General features: G+C 41.0%; 1 protein-coding gene and 1 pseudogene across 2 annotated transcripts in view; one reads left to right on the forward strand and one right to left on the reverse strand.

Moving 5' to 3' along the window:
- LOC126068466 (uncharacterized) overlaps positions 1-20,634 on the reverse strand; it is a 1,054,989-nt gene that overhangs the window by 43,229 nt on the left and 991,126 nt on the right. The gene's annotated exons all lie outside the window — the stretch shown is intronic.
- On the forward strand, positions 13,822-20,380 carry LOC126068450 (lysophosphatidylcholine acyltransferase 1-like; annotated as a pseudogene).

Raw genomic sequence — 20,634 nt, forward strand, 5'->3', positions numbered from 1 at the left:
TGTCCTATAGCGTCACTGTAAGTCAGAATCTACTTGATGGCAGTAGGTTTTTGGATACTACTACATGTCAGGTACTTGTTCTGCACTGTATATCCTTTATCTCATTTCAGTTTTCAATAGCCTCAGAAGTGTGCCCAGAGTTACCCAGCTAGTAAATGGCAGGCCTGGATTCATGAGGGCCTTGGAAGCCAAGAAGAGTAGCTAATAAAGTAGGAAATAGGCAACTACTGATGTCTTTCAGCCAGATAATCCCCATTGTTGTTGTTAGGTGTGGTCGAGTCAGTTCCTACTCATAGCAGCCCTGTGTACAACTGAATGAAACACTGCCCAGCCCTGTACCATCTTCACAATTGTTGCTAAGTTTAAGCCCATCGTTGCAGCCACTGTGTCAATCCATATTGTTGAGGGTCTTCCTTTTGTTCACTGATCCTCTACCTGTCTTATAAAAATGAGCTTTATAAAGAGTCTGAAACACTCTGAAAATGTATATAATAGACTGCCAAAGCAGCAAAGAAATACAAGGAGATAAATTGAAAGTAAGTTTAGAGGCTTAAAAGATAAAATTAGAAGATCCAACATACATCTAAAAGAGTTTCATTGGAAAGAAAATAGAAAGTGAAGAAGAGGCACTATTCATAGAGATCATGGCTGAGAGTTTTTCAGACTTGAAGAAAAACATGAGTCATCAGATCAAAGGTAGACAGTAAATCTCAGGCAGAATAAATTGTAAAAACTGAGACCTACACATAACAGTGAAACTACAGGATACCAAACACAATAAGAAAATGTTAAAAATTACCACTGAAAAACTTCAACTTACCCTAAAAGGAAAGACAGGGACATGTCATCAGACTTATCAGCAAAAATAGGTGACAGAAGATGGAAGGTATCTTCAAAGTGTTGAGAAACCAGAACTGAGAAACTAAATTCCATACCTAGCTAAGCTATCTTTCAAAAGGAAGGACAAAATACATTTTCACATTTGGGACTCACAGTCCCTCACTGAAAGAAATATTAAAGGATATACTTAAACCAGAAAAAAAAACTGAACCCTAAAGGAATGAGTGAGATGGGAGAAGAAAGGGTGAACCACTAAATTAGCAAATATCCTGGTTAATCCAAATAAGTATTATTGTTTTTTAAGTGTCAGTATTTTAGAATGTAAAAACAAGGTGAAATTAATGTATTAAAAAAAAAAATTTTTTTTTAGTCATTAAAAATATGGTAGATGATAGCAGGAAGGAGTTCTGAATTAAAACATTCTTGACTCCTTTTATTCAGAAGAAGGAGCAAAATATTCCTTAACTTTTGATTTTAACAAGTTATTATAGTTAAGGTTCTTTGTTGCAATTAATGGAATCCGTGGAGGAATTTCTTAAAATTCTGTGCAGCAGCTCTCAGAGTCATTAGGAGGGTTAGGGAAAAAAAAAAAGGTTTGGGCTAAGGTCCTAGGAGTGCCCTAAACCATGCAACAGAATGAGCGTGATAAAGAAACTGCTGCTGCCCCCAGGGAACACCAAAATCCAGGAGCTCAACTTTTCTTCGTTGGCTTCTGTTGTCAGCATCAGTGTCAATTCTGCATCAGGAACTTAATCTTGCAACCACTGCTGCCACCATGAGCTGAATTCCTCTGCCTCTACCAGGAAAATGGAAGCTGAAGGCATAGTTGCATAGCTTACATCGCTTACTCCCACCGGTGCTTCTAGTTAGCAGAGACTAAGTTACAGGTCTGCAGCCTAGCTGCAAGGAAGGCAGAAAATTTGAGTTCTGCCTTCTATACTAGAGAGGTGGGATCAATAACCCAAATACAGAAAGGCTGTTTAAATGATTATGGCAGTCCTGAAGATGACAGGAGTTCATTACTGATATTATTGTTAGTTGCCATTGAGTCAGCCCGTGTCTCACGGCAACCGCAAGTGTTACAGTCTAGAACTGCTCTGCAGGGTTTTCTGGGCTGTAATTTTTATGTAAGGATACCACCGGGCCTTTCTTCCACAGGGCCACTGGGTGACTTAGGTTAGTAGTCAAGTGCAAACTGTTCGTGCCACTCAGGTACTTTTCATTACTGATATGCATGCTAAATACTTAAGAGTATTCAGCAAAATAAGAAAAATAGAATGTATTATTTCCAAACCTATAAAAAAATTTTTTTTTCTTTTTTTTTTATACAGAAGAAAAAAAATGAGGGAAAACTTAATTGATTAGCAGGTAAGAAAGAAGAAAAATAGAAGCAAATTAAAAGCATGGGAAACAGGAAAATCCAAATAAGATTGTAGAAAGAAGTCCAAGTGTATTAATCACAATACCTATAAATTAATTAGACTTGTGTATTAAAGAAAAAAAAATCCAGGGATAGATTAAAACGAAAATCCACCTATGTGCTGTTTGCAAGATATATAGTTATATTGCCAAAAACTTCTGGGGTAAGGGTTTAAAAAAAAACTATATACCAAGAAAATACTAACCAAAAGATTGCTATGTAAATAGCATTAATATCAGGCATAAGAATTTAAGGTAAGAAGGATTGATAGGATAAACGGGTGGTATATACTAATTATAGAAAACATCAAGAAAACATACAGTCTTCAACTCGTATTCACTTAACAACCTAAAGCATGATGTGGGACATAAGATCAAAAGAGGCACCTGACCTAAAGTAAAATGGCTGAACTAATGCTAAGGCTCAGTATAACCTTTCACTTAGGTTCAAACCCTGTTGCTTAGGAACCAGCCCTGTCATTAAGAAATTCTTTTCTTTGTGGTCAGGCTAAGAGTGTGGATACTACCTGTCCTGAGGTCTGTAACCAAACCTTATCGAAAAGCTTTGTGTTAGATCTCTTGGAAACCCCGGTGGCGTAGTGGTTAAGAGCTACCGCTGCTAACGAAAAGGTCGGCAGTTCAAGTCCACCAGGCACCCCTTGGAAACCCTACGCGGGCAGTTCTACTCTGTCCTGTAGGGTCGTTATGAGTCAGTATCAACTTGGTAGCAATGGGTTTGGTCTTTTTTTGGTGAGTGAGGTAATGTTTAACAACCTATACCTGACAGTATCTGTTATGCCAACATCATGTCATGGTTTTGTGATGGTCCTGACACTCCCCCTGCGAACACATAACTTGCAATTTTGTCCTTTAGCCAATGTATTCCAGCTGTATGAATGTAACCAGTAATGTTAAAAATCATGCTCTGCTTTGTCTCACCATTGACGGACCTCAGTCACTGTAAACCAATCAGAATGTTAGGTTTTGTATCTGCTCCTACTGCACTATAACTATGTGTGATTTGCACCCCCCCCCCTTGGATCCTTGAGCTTCAAACTCTGAGGCTTTCACAATCTCCATTTGAATGACATATTGGCTTCAATAAAAGTCTTTTATTTAACTGTAACAGAGTTGGAGAATCTTTTCACTACAACATTTGGCAGAGTCTTGGCAGGATTGGGTGATGTCTTCCCCAATGGAGCAGGAGGAGCTGAAAAACCAGAGTCAGGCACTGACAAGGGCCCCTTGTGCCCTCCTGCTTTCTCAGACCCCTTGGGACCTGTCCAGAGGTGAGCGCTCCCAAAAGTGAGCCCCAAGTATTTTGGCATGGCTCTTTGGGATTTATCAAAGCCATTTCTCTGCTTTCACTGTCTCATTTGCTACTGAACAATTTTGTTGGAGGTTTGTGTTTTCAACTACAGTTTGGATGTTACAAAGTTGCCGCTCACTGGCTGTACCCTGTTAAGTGTATTCACCCTCAGCTTTCTTTTGTTTTCTGTTTGCCTATTTCTAATTCGTGAGTTTTGGTTTGTGTGTGTGTTCCTGTGCATGTGCACCTTAGGTGAAAGTTTACAGAGCAAATTAGTTTCTTATTCAACTATTTATACACAAATTGTTTTGTGACATTGGCGCAACCCACAAAATGTGTCAACACTGTCCCCTTCTCCACCTTCGGTTTCCTGTGTCCATTTATCCTGTTTTTCTGTCCCTTCCTGCCTTCTCTTCTTTGGTTTTGGGCAGGTGTTGCCCATTTGTTCTCATTTACAGTCTAATTCCTGGTTTGAATGACTGTCTACTAGGGTGCTTTCAGGTCTTACAAGCTGAAAAATAAATTAAAAAAATAAAGGCACAGGCCAACCTCTTAAATACAACAAGACAGCACACCTCAACCACAGCAAAATACTGTGAGATTTTTTTCAAACCCTGAAGGTGCTGAAGTTCTCAGTGTACCTTTTGAGCTTTTGGTCACTTCTTTCTTTTCGTGGCCTAGACATTTTGTAGAATTCTTGAGCATAACAAGTCCACCATCTAGTGGAAGAAAAGTGTAACTCCCTGTACAAACCTTTTCCTTTTGTTTCTCTAAAGGTGAATCAGGCTTAGCACACCCTTTGGTTGCTGGAACATAGAAGTTTTTAGTAAGATGTGGAATACCACCTCCAAAGACCATAACAGACCTCCTTCTGGGACTCCCACCGCTTAAAAAAAAAAAAAAAAAAATTTTTTTTTTTTTTTAAAAACTATGACCCTAGCTCAGTTCAATATTTTGGGTGGTTGAATGTGCTTATAGAGAAAAGCCAGAAAATCCCTGGCCAAGTTAGGGGAGTTTTGAACTCACTAAATTAACTTTTCTGTGCAGCAAGTTAGAGGCTAAAGGCTCTTGGGCCAATCAGAACCAGTGGGAACCCTATTTTAATTGGTTTTTGGAAGCTTCCAAGAGACAAAATGATTGTAGTTTTGCCTACTGCAAGATACAGTGTTCAGGCAAGGAAAACAAATTAAAGAATTGTAATGCCAAAACTCTACTGCCACTACAGCATTTTCTCCTCCTCCGTCTTTTCCTCTGGAGGCTGCTTCTCTGTACCCATCTATACCTTCTTGTCCTGACAATACTAGGTGTGAACTTCCTTCTTACCCCTGGGTATCTTCAAAAGAAACCAAACTAGTAGCTACAGGAGAGACTAAAGCAGTAATTAAGATGCCTTTAAAAATAAAATATCCAAAGGCAGGGGAAAGACCTCCTGAGGTTTCTTTTGCCCTCTGGACTAAAGCAAAACCTCATGCCATTTTTAAAGAATTTCTTCAGCCTTGCGAAGATCATCAAAAGTTTTGTCAGTTTAAGATTTTGTCAGAAACTTCAGAACCTGGACCAGCAGATTTATATAATCTATTAAACATGCTACTAGAACCTGGGGATGCTCAAAAGTGGATCCAAAAAAAACCAAACCCATTGCCATCGAGTCAATTCCGATTCATAGCCAACTAAAACACAGAGTAGAACTGCCCCATAGGGTTTCCAAGGGGTGGCTCATAGATTCAAACTACCAACCTTTTGGCTACCAGCCAATCTCTTAGCCACTGCGCCACCAGGGCTCCATCAAAGGTGGATAGAAGAAGCTAAATAGAAAATATTTAGCTATACAATCTAATGTCCCAGGTCTAGAATTACTAACTTAGACTAAAGCTATTGTTGCAAATCTAGCGAATGTTTCCCAGAGGTTTTTGCCCACGATATAAATTGGGCTAAGACTCAAGCTTGTAAGCAGGATAAAGGTGAAAAAATTTATAACTATAGGGATTATTTAGCTAAACTTTTTATGGATCATTAGTGTTAAATTTAGAAGATGCTAGAGCCAGATCTCTTTTAATTCTATTTTTTTGGAGGACTCCACACCAAACTGGCCAATTCAGTTAAACATCATCAATTAAACTGGGAAATACTGACACTTCAGAATTGACCTTGGCTTATTTTCTTTTTATAAATTAGCCCAAACCTTAGAATGAAGAGCTAAGAAATTGGACCAAAAGCTTAAAACTTGGCAGAATAAATTAATGGCATTATATTTACAACAAGTACAATCTCCAGGTTGTAATAAAGGATTCAAACCCTGGTTTGGGAATAGACCCAGAGTTTCCCAATCAGGAGTTCCTGGCATTTACTATTATTGCAAAAAGGAAGGCACACAACCTAAAAATATTCCCCAGACCAAAGAAATTAAAGGGAATATTTTAGCTGACGCAGCTACCAGACAGGCTGCCTCCCAATTACCTCCTGCTTATGACAGCCTCAGTTGCCATCAGAACGTAAATGAGGGAATAAGGGAAATAAAATAAGGGTCTTCTTGCAGTTTTTTGAAGTCTGATATCTCAAGAAAGATAAATCAAGTAAAGTTGGGCCTGGCAAAACTTAACCCAAACATTCTTGATATTTCCAGTTTTCCTGATTTCTTGGTATCCTAGTAAATATCAGCAGTTGGCCTCTGAGGAAGAGGTTCAGGACTGGGCATGTAGTGAGTGTTACATATGCTTGTGGACTGGTCCTGTGGACAGACCTGTTTTGCCTCCTTGCCTTCCTGTCCAGTTGCTCTGAACCTGTTTAATCGAGATGATCGATATGCTTGTGAAAGCTTCATTGATTTCTTGGAATCCTTTTTGGGGGACATTTCGAGTCCACTGCCAACCACATAGCATCTTTTAGCTCCACAGTGTCTTACAGGACAAGAACCTTTATGATTCTGAGTCCTTATGGCTCGCACATTTACAGCCCTTCTTACCGACACTGTCCCAACAACTCCTCTGTTCATAACAAATGTCGCCTTTGCAGCAACTGTCCTCCAGATACACCCACCAACTTACTAACTGAAGCGTGTAGACAAAAAACTGCTGTTTGGCATGTCTTGACTACCCATCAGGCTAACGCTCCTGATGATGAGAGGGAACAATGTAAGGGGAGGTGTCTTAGTTATCTAGTGCTGCTATAACAGAAACACAACAAGTAGATGGCTTTAACAAAGAGAAGTTTATTCTCTCACAGCCTAGGAGGCTAGAAGTCTGATTTCTGGGTGTGAGCTCCGGGCAATGCCTTTTTATCTCTGTTGGCTCTGGAGGAAGATCCTCGTCATCATCGTGCCTTGGTCTAGGAGCTTCTCAGTGCAGGAACCTAGAGTCCAAATGATGTGCTCTATTCCCAACACTGCTTTCTTGGTGGTAGGATGTCCCTATATCTCTCTGCTCACTCATCTCTTTTATATCTCAAAAGATATTGGCTTAAAACACAACATAATCTTGTAGATTGAGTCTTGCCTTATTAACATAACTGCTACTAATCCCATCTCATTAACATCATAGAGATAGTATTTACAACACATAGGAAAATCACATCAGATGACAAAATGGTGGGAATTCACACAATACTGGGAATCATGGCCTAGCCAAATTGATACACATATTTTGGGGGGATAAATTAAATCCATGACATCCCAGCCTTTAGCCCCCCCAAATTCATGTCCTTGCTGCATGTAAAACACATTCACCCCATTATATCATAGGAAAAGTCTTAATTCAACTTCAAGCCCCAAATCCAAAAATTCCTCTTCATCTGTGAAATACAAGTTATCTGCTTCCAAAGCACACTGGTGGAACATGAGCAAGCTAGACATTTCCATTACAGATGGGAGAAATTGGAAGGAAAGAACATCAGTAGAACACATTGCATTAGCCCTCAAGGCTTGAAAATAATCCTTTTTCTCTGAGACCATCCAAACAATGGCCTTGCCTTCCAGGCTCTAGGTATTGGCTACACCATCCCAATTCTGAGTAGAGGCCACTCAGCCCTGGAATGGCAACTCTGCTCCTTCAGCTTTAGGTTCACCATTCTTCTAGTCCATCTGTGTGGCAACTCCATCTGTAGAAACTCCAGAGATCATGGCTCCCCCGTTTGAGACCCCAGAGGTCGTGGCCATACCCTTTGAGAATGAAGCAGCTTAGCTTCCTCTGTTCCTTGCCTCTTCAGCGTCTGCTTCCTGATTTCTTAGTCTCTCGGCGCTTCAGGCCTCACCACCGACATCTGCCCTGCTGGGGCAAGCGTTCCAAAGCCCTTTAGCTCCACGAATAGGTACCTGGAGATACCCCGCTCCACCAGTAAACTTAGGCCAGAAGGCACTCAGCTCTCTCGCTTCACGGGTCGGCAAGTGTAGCTCCACTGATAAGTGCCTGAGGGCATCCCACTCCACCAGGAAGCCTCCTGTGGAAAGTCAGTCAGAACTCTCACTCCATGGGTTGGCTCCAGTGCTGTCTTGTGCTGTTCTCCTGGTTCTGGTGCTGCCAGTTCTCTGCAGCTGCTTCTCACCGTCTGCTCTATCTCCAGTGTAATAGCTCTCCTCACTTCCTTCTGAGTCCTCACCCGAATTGTCTTCGATGTCTGTAATTCCACCAACACTCTCTTCAAGGCAATCTAGGGTTCTACTATTAGGCACTTTAAAACTCTTCCAGCCTCTATTCATTCAGTTTCAAAACTACTTCCACATTTTAGGTAACCGTTAGAGCAGCACCCCACTCCTGGTACCAAATTCTGTCTTGGTTATCAAGGGCTGCTGTAACAGAAATACCACAAGTAGATGGTTTTAACAAAGAGAGTTATTCTCTCACAGTCTAGGAAGCTAGAAGACTGAATTCAGGGTGCCAGCTCCAGGCAATGGCTTTCTCTCTCTGTCGGCTCTGGAGGAAGGCCTTTGTCATCAATCTCCCCTTGGTCTAGGAGCCTCTCAGTGCAGAAACCTCAGGTCCAAAGGACGTGTCCTGCTCCTGGTGCAGCTTCTGGGTGGTATGAGGTCCCTATGTCTCTCTGCTCACTTTTCTCTTATATCTCAAAAGAGAATGGTTTAAGATACAATCTAGTATATTGAGTCCTACCTCATTAACATTATTGCTACTAATCCCATCTCATTAACATCATAGCGATAGGATTTACAACACACAGGAAAATCACATCAGATGACAAAATGGTGGACAGTGACACAATACTGGGTAACATGGCGTGGCCAAGTTGATACACATATTTTTGGGGGACACAAGGCAATCCATGAAAGAAGGGTTGTAAAATTATTAAGATTGCTTCACTTTGGGAAGGGCAAGAGTCAAAACCAGTAAACTTCAAGGACTTACACATCCCTTTGTTCATGACCTTTCATGTGAAGGATCATTTGGGCAGGGACAAGACAATGGGAATTTTACATAAATATTTTTTGGGACAATTTTGGAAGGCTTCAGATCAAGTAATGAGGCAGTGCTCTGTTTGTTCTTAGTATAACCCAAGTAAAATCTACCAACCCTCACCAGGGAGTTACCCCCATCCTCAGGGTATCTCCTGGGAGATACCCCCTGCTAATAGGCCCTAACCTCGAATGGCAGGTGGATTTTATTCAACTAATTTCTTCCAGTGGTTATAAATATGTTTTAGTCATGATTTGCAGATATTCACATTGGGTAGAAAATTTTCCCCATCACCAAGCTATAGCAACTTTTGTGCCTAAGAAATTGCTGGAAAATATGTTTCCCACTTGGGGGGCTCCAACCAGCCTTTGCAGTGATTGAGGTATCCACTTTACTGGACAAGTGATCACTGTATTTGTAGAATATTTCCTATTTTTCACCAGCTCCATTGTCCTTACCACCCTCAGTCCTCTGGATTTGTGGAATGGAACAATGGTATCATAAAGACCTAACTGGCAAAACTTTCATCTTCAAGGGGGCTGACCTGGCCCTCATGAATTGACCCCTTATAAGATAATTTCAGGCCAGCCAATGAATTTTTCTTATATATTGGGGGCTGCTGATTCAAATTTGATCCAAGCCAATTTATTAAAATATTGCCAGGTCTTAATTTATTTTGCCAAGGAGTGTGCTCCTCAAAGAAGCACTTGATGGAAGAGGTACCGAATGTCTCACAATGCCTCCTTTTGCACCTGGCAACTATGTTTATTGGAAGAGGCACCAATTAAAGTATTCACCTGAGCCTTGTTGGAAAGGTCCATATCTAGTCCTCCTAATTAATCCTTGTGTGGCCAAATTACAAGGAGTTAAGGAGTTGATCCATTTATCTCAACTGAAAAAACCTATAGCACCTGTTTGGATTAGAAGCCACAGAAGAACTCAAAGTGATATTCACTTGGTGTTTGAACATGAAGTAGACAACTGCAAGAGTGGACAACTGCAAGAGTTCCAGGTCATGGAACTGGAACATGGAAGTGGCTAAGACCTTCAGACTTTGTTATACTGCTATCTTTCTAGCTTTAGCTATTCTGTATCTGTTGTATACTTAAGAATTGTTTTTTGGTAAACATTTATGCAACTTTTGGAGATTTTGGACTTAGTTTGATAATTATAACCAAAACTAAAAAAACCAAACTCATTGCTGTCAAGCAAATTCTGACTCATAGTGACCCTATAGGACAGAGTAGAACTGTACCATAGGGTTTCCAAGGAGCACTTGGTGGATTTGAACTGCAGACCTTTTGATTAGCAGCCAAACCTTAACCACTATACCACAAGGGTTTACTTGGTAATTATAAGCACAGTTATTTTTTCAGGATGTTTGTGGTGTTATTCCTTTTTGGTATATGTGTTCTAATCGTGATTCCCAGTACTGTTTTAATCTCCTTATTGTTTCCTTTTTCTATTACTTGGCAAGAAAATGCTTTTGTCAAATTAATTCAATCAGTAGCCAGTGCTTACAATTTAACTGAAGGCTGGATGCATCACTCTTGCCCTTAGTCTACACAAGATCATACTGATCCTTTTGCTGTGCCAGTATTAGATTATAAATCCACACCTGATTTTACTGTTGATTTTGAGAAACCCTTTAAATGGGCTATTCATGTCACATTATGGCTACTTCCAGAATTACCCACTTATCTATCAGCTCCCTCTTTCACTCTTACCAGTGCATGGTTAGAATGTTTTATTCTATCCACACCATGCAATCTTTTTTTTTAATAATGCTTGATATTATTCTGCTGTAGCAGATAACCAAAAGCCGAAACCACTGCCGTCAAATTGATTCCGACTCATGGTGGCCCTATAGGAGAGAGTAGAACTGCCCTGTAGAGTTTCCAAGAAGCACCTGGCAGATTCGAACTGCCTACCTTTTGGTTAGCAGCCATAGCACTTAACTACTATGCCACCAGGGTTTCCCAGTAGCAGATGCCATTTTAAAAATAATAAGAAACTATCAGTCTGTGCCTGACTGCAGGATCCCCTAGAGTTGGGAGAATTATCCATTTGTGATGATTCATTAACTGCACACTGACTTGGAAGGGCCAATCAGCCCATCCCATTTCCTTATATTCAAACTGGGGCAGGCATGTTGTTTGCCTCATCTAGATGTGTCTTTTTGTGTAGGAGGATCAGCTTATTCAAGGAAAAAAATCTGATACTTCACTCTATATTTGGACTTTATCATGTTTACATGGTTGGAATACATGCTAGGCAAATGTACCTTAAAGACCCTACGAGTTCCCATGAGTATCCATTCATACAATGACACCTTACTATGGAACAGTATTAATATCCATACAGAAGATAGAACTTGTCCTCTCAGATAATACTATGGTTTATTACCCATGATGGGGATGGTCCTTCTAATGTGCTCCTGTGCCCTGGCCTGGGAGTATGCAATAAAACAGCCCATTCACAATTTATCTGCCACTATGGCTAAAATTGTTGATGATGTGGCCAATGGAATGGCTGCCCAACAAAAATCTTTAGAATCCTTGGTAAAAGTAGTATTGGACCATAAAATATCCCTGGATTTCCTCTTGGCCCAGCAAAGAGAGGTTTGCGCCATTGATAACCCCTACTGTTGCACTTGGATTAATTGGAGACGTTGAACAGGATATTGCTAAGATTCATCCAATGGCTGTTTGCTTACATTCTATACCCCTATGACTTTGCCATTCTTTTTTAATATCTTCAATTGGCTGCCTAATAGTGCAGCTTCTTGGTTACAGTCTCTGTTGCAAACTGGGTTAATTATTTTAATAATAATCTTTATTATTGGAATTATAAAATGTGTTATGAGACGTGCATCTACAACAGGAACAGATAACTCCACGTCATCTCGTGCTCAGAGAATTATGCATATCAACACTGCATTCAGGAACCCAAAATTAGAGAAGCTTCATGACTTATGTTAGCCATTTGAAAATAAGTCAGGTTGTTCCTCTAATGTGGTCTTACCCTATCCACTCCCCATACCGAGATCACTGAAGACAGCTGCTCAGCCATAGCATGATGGACTTACCAGAGATGCCCAGCAACCAAGATACTGATGGTCCCTGATTATGGGGGAAAAGGAGCTTAACATGAAAAACTAGAAAGGCATAAATTACGATGGCTGAGTAATCACCAGGGAGCAACATATTGACAAACCCATGCAGAAGAGATTATGCCCATATGTGTGAACAAAGGAGGTTCTTCAGAATCCTTGATCAAAAGGACAGAATGATATGGGATATAAAATCAAAAGAGGCATCTGACCTAAAGTAAAATGGCTGAATTAATGCTAAAGCTCAGTATAACCTTTCACACAGATTCAAACCCTGTTTCATAGGAACCAACCCTGTCATTAAGGAAACTCTTTTCTTTGTGCTCAGGCTAAGAATGTGGATACTACATGTCCTGGGGTCTGTAATCAGACCTTATCAAAACTTTTTGTGTTAGATTGCTCCAGAAAACCTTATGCTCTGAGCGAGGCAATGTTTAGCAATCTCTTCCTGACAGTATCTGTTATGCCATCATTCTGTGATGGGCATGAGACCACCTCCACAAACACATACCTTGTAATTATGTCCTTTAGCCAATCAATGTATTCCAGCTATATTAATGTAACCACTAATGTTAAAAATCATGTTTTGCTTTGTCCCACCTTTGATTGACCTCAGTCACTATAAACCAATCAGAACACTGTGTTTCGTAGTTCCTCCTATGGCACATAACTATGTGTGATTGGCACCCCCTCCCTTGGATCCATGAGCTTCAGACTCTGAGGTTTTCACAGTCTCCACTGGAATGACATATTGGCTTCAATAAAGGTCTTTTATTTTACTTTGACAGAGTTGCAGAATCTTCTCTCTATAGCGAGCAAAATTTGGTGAAACTACTTGGAGAATTGGCAAATATACCACCAAAAACTAGTAGACAAGCAGACAAAATGTTTAAATACCATAAAATCAATAAATTTGATATCAGCCTGTACATAAAATCAAGAGCAAACAACTATCCACACCACTCCCTCAAGACACTAAGTCCAGCCATTTACAGGTGATTTTTACCAAACTTATGAGAGAAAACATCTTTCTTTTATTTCACAAAGTAAGTAGGAAGCTAAAAACACAGCACCCAGAGACCAGGTGTGTAGTACAAAGACTTGATGCAGCAGGCATTGCTCAGACACCTTGTCTTTTAACCCGGAACTGTTGCTATCAGGTTGATTCTGACTCATGGAGACCCCACATGTGTCAGAGTAGAACTATGCTCCATAGGGTTTTAAATGTCTGATTTTTTAGAATTGGATCCCCAGGCCTTTCTTCTGAGGCACCTCTGGGTAGACTCAAATCTCCAACCTTTCAGTTAGCAGCCAAGCACGTTAACCATTTGTATCATCCAAACCCAAGTACTTCCTTCTAACTCAACCTTCTGACATATTCAACTTTTTGATAAGTGCAGTCATTTAAGCAACAGGACCATATAGAACCACTTGATTTATTCAGAAAGTCTTCCAAGAGAATATCTGCTTGAGTGCTTCAAGGATATCTTGGCTGGTGATGGCTCTTCTGTGGTTCAAATACATGGAAAATACATACACTTCTGTAAGGAAATATACAATAATTGTATATGTAGTGTGATATAAACTCTGGGAGGAAAAAAAGCAGACAAACATCTATGAAGAGAAAAAAAGACTGGAAGAAAATTACCACAATGTTAAATGAAGTTATGTTTGAATGACAGCAGTGTGAGTCATTTCTTCTCTTTTGCATTTTTTTCTTTAGTGAAAAATAATTTAAGTAGTTTCCAAATATATTGGTGCTTCTTAGAAACTTAAATTTTTTTTAACGGTTCTGTTATTTCATTAAAACCAAGAAGACATGAAACAAACAAAAAACAACTAGCAAAATAGCAAAAAAAAAAAAGTCTATATCAAGGAGAACATCAAATGTGAATGGACTAAACACCCCAGTCGAAAGGCAGAGATTATGCAACTGAATAAAACAGCAAGATCCAACAATGGGTCTTGCTGGCTACAAGAGAAACACCTTAGATTCAAAGACATAAATAGGTTAAAAATAAAGAATAGAAAAAGATATAATATGTAAACAGTAACCGTAAGAGAGCTGGAATGGCTATATTAGTATCAGATTAAATAGACTTAAAGACAAATATTACTAGGGACATTTTTGATAAAGAGTTAATACAACTAGAATATATAACAATTTTAAATGTCCTAACAACAGACCCCCAAAGTGCATGAAGTAGACACCAGAAGAATTAAGAGAAGAAATAGTCAATTCATCAATAATAGAGAGAGATTTCAATACCCCACTCTCAATCATTGGTAGAACAACCGTAGAAAGCTTTCATAACACTACTAACCAACTTGACATAAGTGATATTTATAGAATACCCAAGGACTGCAAAACACAGAACACTGTCCGGGGTAGACTATATGCTGGAGCCCAAGTCTCAATAACATTAAAAACATTGAAATCATACAAAATATGTTCTCTGATTATCCACAATGTAATTAAATTAGAGATCCACAACACAAAGAAATATGAAAAAACACCAGATATCTGAAAGTTAACATACATCGAAATAATCCATGAATCAAAGAAGAAATCACGAGGGATATTAAAAATAATTTGGACTTAATGAAAACAAAAACACAACATATCAAAATATATGGGTTGTATCTTAAGCATTGCTAATAAAGAAATGTATAACTTTAAATGCCTATGACAGAAAAGAAGACAAGTCTCAAAAAATCTAAGCTTCCACCTTAAGAAACTAGAAAACAACCAGCAAGCTAAACCTAAAGCAAGCAAAAGGTGTGAAATACTAAATACTGTAGCTGAAAGAAAAACCCAGAGAAAATCAAATAAACCAAGAATTGGTTTTTTGAAAAGATCAACAAAATTGACAAACCATTAATCTTTAGCTAGATTGACCAAGAAAACAAAACGGTAGACACCGATTACCAAAATCAGGAATGAAAGAGGCGGCATCGTCGCCAACCCTTTAGAAATGAGAATTATAAGGGGCCTGCCCACCCTCCACCTCGGTCCGCTGGGGCTCCTCTCACGGCGGCGGCCGTGCGGATGGGGAGACCTGCCGCAGGCTGCCCCATCTCAGCTGCCGCCTCCTCCAGCGCAGGGGCAGGTGAAGCAGTGGCTGGCGCCCCTTGGGTGGACCCCATTCGTGCACGAGCTGCTCTTCAGCACCCTGCAGAAGGTCCAGATCACCATTGTGTCGCTGACCCTCTTTCCCATCTGACTCCTGTTCGCCGCCTTCATGATGCTGTTCTCCTGGTCCTTCTCATTTGTGGCTTCATTGGGATCTGCTGAGAAAGAACCAGAAGAGCCGCTGGCCTTGTGGCTGAAGGTCGTAGACTTCCTGTTCAAGGCCATCATGCAGACCTCGTGGTTTGCCGGCGGCTCCCACTGGGTGGCCGGGAAGGGGTGACAGGCCTTACCGACTGAGGTGGCCATCCTGAACCTTGGCACCGCACCCCTCCTACTTCGATGCCTTTCGGGTGACCATGACCATGTCGTCGGTTGTGATGAAGGCGGAGAGCAGGGATACCCAGTTGGGGGGACTCTGATCAAGTACATCTGGCCAGTGTTTGTGTCCCGATCAGACCAGGACTTGTGCAGGAAAACAGTGGAAGAGATAAAGAGACTGGTGCAGTCCAGTGGGAAGTGGCCACTATTATGATTTTTCCAGAAGGTACTTGTACCAACAAAAGGGCCCGGCTAATTACCTCCAGGACTGATGTGTTTATCCCTGGAGTTCCTGTGCAGCCTGTGGTTTTATGATACCCAAATTAGCTGGACATGATCAGGTGGAGTGGGAAGGGCCTGGAGTCTTAGAAATCCTGTGACTCACATTATGTGAGTTTCACAGTCAGATGCAAATTGAGTTTCTCCCAGTGTACCACCCTTCAGAGGCGATGAGGAGCCCAGCGGTGTAGCAATGTAAGGCGTGTCATAGCAGAGGCCCTGAGTGTCTCCGTCACGAGGACTGCTAGCTGGCCCTGGTAGAAGGACAGTTCCGTCTTCCCTCGGACACTTGCCTTCTAGAATTTGCCAGGCTTGTGAGAGGCCTGGGGCTAAAGCCAGAAAAACTTGAAAAAGGTCTGGATAAATACTCAGTGCTAAACTGAAGAAGGGCGAGAAGATCCACCTGTTGGAGTTTGCGGAGTACTTGGAGGTACCCCTTTCTGACGTGCTGGATGGCATGTTCTCACTATTTAACGAGAACGGAGGTGGCAAGATGGACCTGCGGGAATATGTGACCGCCTTGTCCATAGTCTGCAGAGCGTCCAAGACTCTGGACACCATCCAGCTGGCATTCAAGATATACACATCACAGGAGGACAGCTGCATAAATGAGGAAGATCTCTCCTGCATTCTGAAGACAGCCGTGGGAGTGGCAGAACTTCCTGGGGCAGACCTCTTCAGCACCATCAATAAAGAGGAGAAGGGAAGAATCTCCCTTGCTGACTTCACCAGGTTTGCACATACATACCCAGACTTTGCAGAAGACTATCTGTATCCTGACCAGACACTGTTTGATAGCTGCACATAGACTCTGTCAGCACCAACCCCAAACAGCCTCTATACTGACTTCAGCCCCAAAAGCACTGACCCCGGGAGGTTGCCTCGCCATAGGAAACTGGACTACGACAGAAGATTCTGGAGAGAGGAGACCTCACCGGCTTTGTGGCCATGCATTCCCCAGGGCTGTGGCTCACCATTTGTGCATGAGGACATCAAGTGTTCTGTCTCCCCACATGGCTTACATATATTGTCTCCAGACCTGGGTTTTAGACGACCAGGGATGTGTAAGGAGCCCTTATGACAATATGGTTAAGCACTGGCCTGCTAACCAAAAGGTCAATGATTGGAATCCACCAATAACTTGGTGGGACAAAGACGTGAGTCTACTTCCTTAAAGATTTATAGCCTTGGAAATCCTATGGGGCAGTTCTGCTCTGTCCTATAGGGCTGCTAGAAGTCAGAATGAACTCTATGGCAGTGGGTTTGGTTGTGGTTTTATTATAAGCAACTTTATGCAATTAATTTGACAACTTAGATAAAATGGGCAAATTTCTAAAAGACACAAATTACCAAAACTGACTCAAGAGGAAGTAAAATACCTGAATAAGTCTATAACAATTAAAGGTATTGAATTAATAATTAAAAATCTTCTCACAAAGAAAAGCTCAGGCCCACATGACTTCACTGGTGAATTCTATCAAATATTTAAGGAAGAAATAATACCAATTCTTCACAAACTCAGAAAAATAGTAGCGAACACTTTCCAACTCCTTTAATGAAGTCAATATTACCCTGATACCAAAGTCAGACTGACATCACAAGAAAAAAAACTATAGATTGATATCCCTCATGAACAAAGATGCAGAAACCCTTAACAAAATATTAGCAAAGCAAATTCAGCATCATTAAAAAAAAATGTGTGTATATATGTATTTATATATACCATAATCAAGTGGGATTTACTCCAGGAATGCAAGGATGGTTTAACATCTGAAAATCAATTAATGTAACAGGATAAAGGACAAAACCACGTGATCTGAATAGAGTAGGAAAAGAAAGTTGTCTAAGTTGGCAAAGGAGTCTCAGTAAAAAAAAATTGGCAAAGGAGTCTCAGTAGAGTAAGAAAAATTAGAAATCAAGAGCGAATATATTTCAAGAAACGGGTTGAATGCTATTGAGTCCAACAAAAAGAGAAATGAGAATTTGCCATTGGGTTAGGCTGTGTGGAGGTTGCTGACAAGCTTTGGAAAGGTTTCAGGAGAATGGCAGAAATAAAATCCTGATTTTAATAAGTTAGAAAAAAATGAGTAGTGACGAAGTGGGGAAAAGGAATAAAGACCACTCTTTCAAGGAATTTTGTTTTAAAGGGCAGCAGAGAAAGGGGGCAGTAGATAGACTGGAATGTGAGGCTTAAGGGAAGTTGTTTTTGACTTTTAAGATGGAAGATATTATATCCTATCTATAGGCTGAGGAATGGTATAGTTGAAAGGGGAGAGTTAATGATGTGAATGAGAGAATAGATACCTGCAGCAGCAACATCCTTCAGAAAGAAAGAGGATACGAGATACAGTTCATAAGGAGAGAGTATCCGGTAAGAGTGAAGAGTGGGCATTGGGAGTCTTGGGTTTAAAGAGAAATAAAGTTTTCTAGCAGAGTGAAACAGAGTGGAATAAGGAAATGAAGAACAACTGGGCATTGTTGAGGGCATTCCTATAACTGGTGATTGTAAGTTTAGAGTATAAACAGCGCAGTTGTGACATTTTTGGTCCAGTTTTCTTCCACTACTTGGGTGGAGGGACAGAGTAGGCAGAGTTGGCTTTAACCAGGATTGGAGTTTTCCCAGGCAAGTATGATAGAGGAGAAAGTGGCAAGGTAGTTGGGGGTGTACACAAGGTAGCTGTTATACTGAGGGGTGGTGGAATCTAGGCTGGATAAGGAAAGTGAGGAGAGGAGGGACAGTGAAATACCGATGGGCCAAAGGATCAGAGTTCCTGATGGGATCGAACGACATCTTGAGTGAGGGTATTAGAATAAATGAACTAGGAAGACAGAAAGTGGTAGTCAGATAATGGGATGCTTTAAAAGAAGAGTTTGGCGTAAGAGCAGGGTGCATATATACTGAATGGTGGAGCTAGACAGTAAACAGGAAACTGATTAAGTCAGATATTTTTCAGAGCATGATAAATGCCATGAAGACTATAAAACAGGATAACAAGGTATCCTTACTATGGCTGGCATTCCCCTCATTTAGTATGTAAGTACAAGAGGAAGAATCTTGTCTGATATGTCCATTACTGTACCCTTTGTGTCAGAGTTAATGAATTCTGACTGTAGAATTCTTTCTATAGGGTGGTCAGGAATGGTGTCATGGATTGAACTGTGTCCCCCCAAAATATGTGTCAACGTGGTTAGGCCATGATTCCCAGTATTATGTGGTTGTCCTCCATTTTGTGATTTTTCTGTGTTATAAAGCATAATCTCTGCCTGTGGTCAAAGAGGACTAGGGTGGGACGTAGCACCCTTGCTCAGGTCACATCCCTGATCCAGTATAAAGGGAGTTTCCCTGGGATGTGGCCTGCACCACCTTTTATCTTACAAGAGATAAAAGGGAAAGGAAGCAAGCAGAGAGTTGGGGACCTCATACTACCAAGAAAGCAGTGCCAGAAGCAAAGCATGTCCTTTGGACCCGGGTTCCTGCGCAGAGAAGCTCCTAGCCCAAGGGAAGATTGATGACATGGACCTTCCTCCACTAGATGACCAAGACGAAATGTGTCTCTAAGGAAGTGTCGTCTGAGCTGAAACCTAAAACATGAGAAGTTTCCAGACTTGCAAAGACCTGGGAGAGGCACAGTCTGTGGCAAGAGCAAGCACAAAGTTTCCGAGGAAACAAGAAGTTCGACATGTTTAAGAAATATAAAGAAGGCCCGTGTGGCTGGTGTGGGGAAAGAGATGTTGAGTTGTAGTTGAATTTTAGATATATCCTGAAGGTAGAACAACAGGACTAACTGAGTGTTTGGATGTGGGGTGTGAGAAAAAGAGGAGTCAAGAAAGTCTCCAAAGTTTTGGCGTGAGTAACTTGGTGGTAGAGGTGCCACTATCTGTGTTAGGGAAACTGGGGAGGAACAGAGGTTTTCCAGAAAAAATCGAGAATTCATTTTTGGCCATGGGAAGCTTATAGTGCCTTTTAGACTTCCAAGTGGATATGTAGATTAAGTGGTTGATATACAAGTGTGGCAAGCTGTCAGAGCTGAAGATATCATTCTGTGAGTCATTGGCATTCAGATGCTATGTAAGGCCACGGGACTGGGTGAAATCACCAAGGGAGAGCAAGTTGATATGAGAGCCAAGGACTCAGCCTTGAACATCTGTCCTAAGACTCCAGTTTTTGTCTTTGTATTCAAAGGCAAATATATTTTATATTGAACTGCATCGCCTACCAGGTATATCAATCAGTTTTAAAGCCCTAACTTGTCTTTCTCTCTTTCTCTGCAAGTAGCAGGAGGCCATCTTGGAGGGAAGCCATCTTGGTGAGAAGCTTTAATTACAAAGCAGTCCCTGAGACTTGTCAGTATTTCATCAGATACCACATGCCTCTCTCTCCCAACACCCTGATTCCCCTAGACCACCATGCTCCCTCTTTCTCTGAACTCACTCCTCATTGTTGTCTGAATCTTTGTAGACATTCCTCCTGGTATTGCTGCTGTTTATTTATGCAGAGCAGGTGTTCTAATGTCTGTTTGTTTCTCTCCACTTACACGAAGTTGCATGTGTCTTCACATTATCTCTATTTTGTTCTAGCTCATCATCCCCGCTTTCCACTAAATCGTAACTTCCTCAAGGGCAAGATATTCATATATTTATCTACATCTATGAGGAGCCCTGGTGACACAAGAGTTAAGTGCTCAGCTGCTAACAGAAAGGTCAGTGGCTTGAACCCACTAGTAGCTCTGCCAGAGAAAGAGCAGACAATCTGTTCCCATAAAGATTACCGTCTAGGAAACCCTGTGGTTCTATGCTGTCATATACGGTCTCTGTGAGTCGGAAT

Source organism: Elephas maximus, chromosome 27 (genome assembly GCF_024166365.1).
Source record: "Elephas maximus indicus isolate mEleMax1 chromosome 27, mEleMax1 primary haplotype, whole genome shotgun sequence".
Taxonomy (NCBI): domain Eukaryota; kingdom Metazoa; phylum Chordata; class Mammalia; order Proboscidea; family Elephantidae; genus Elephas; species Elephas maximus.